Raw genomic sequence first — 888 nt, 5'->3', positions numbered from 1 at the left:
CGTTTATTTTTAGTAGTTAATCAATTATCACACGATTAGTATTTATTTTTAAACCCGCACTCAAACACATATGCTGGGGAATTTCCTTAAAAAACACACACATAAACAATTACACACGCAAGCTCAATGTTGCTTCGCGAAGTTGCTACTGGTTTGCACCGCGGAAATTTTCTTACAGGTTTCCGACTATGTAACTGTTTTAGTTAAAACGCGTCGTCACAGAGCAAGTACATACATATATCTTTTCGTATGTTGTGAAATAAATATTATTCAAAGTCAAAGTAAAGGCCAAAGTTTAAGTTCGTGGCTGAGCGTTTGACAATTGCGTTTGCAAATATTTCAGAAAACTTTGATTAATTTTTTTCAGTAGGTAACAATTTAATTTTTGCTTTAAACAAATTTGTTTGCCTAGAAGTATGTAAATAGTTACTTTGGCCAAATAAATTATATTTTTGCTTACATCTACAAGCTTCGTTGGAGACCGCGCGTCAACATATGTGACGAACTTTCAATAAATCAGGCACAATATCCCTGTAGATATGCAGCGAAAAGTGGGAAATGCTGTTAACGGCGTCAATTTGATGCTGCCTGTTAGAAATGGGGAATATTTGTAGGCTACAAATAGGCGCATATACATACACGCGCACACAACACACACATGTTCATGCATATGTGTACATACGCATACATAAATTATTATTGGCTCCCACGCCAAAGCGCAACAACGCTGGAATTTACCGCACAAAAGCGTTACGGCAACGGCGAAAATACGACGTTAGAAGCTTAACAAATTAAGAGAGCTTTTTAGAAATGACTGGACTTTTCGCGTGCAAAGTGTATCTGTGTGTGTGTGTGTGTGTGTGTGTGTGTGTGTGTGTGTGTGTGTGT

The sequence above is a fragment of the Rhagoletis pomonella genome, unplaced genomic scaffold, assembly GCF_013731165.1.
Source record: "Rhagoletis pomonella isolate Grant_MI unplaced genomic scaffold, Rhpom_1.0 Rhpom_scaffold_00004, whole genome shotgun sequence".
NCBI lineage: Eukaryota > Metazoa > Arthropoda > Insecta > Diptera > Tephritidae > Rhagoletis > Rhagoletis pomonella.
This window is presented reverse-complemented; position numbering follows the sequence as displayed.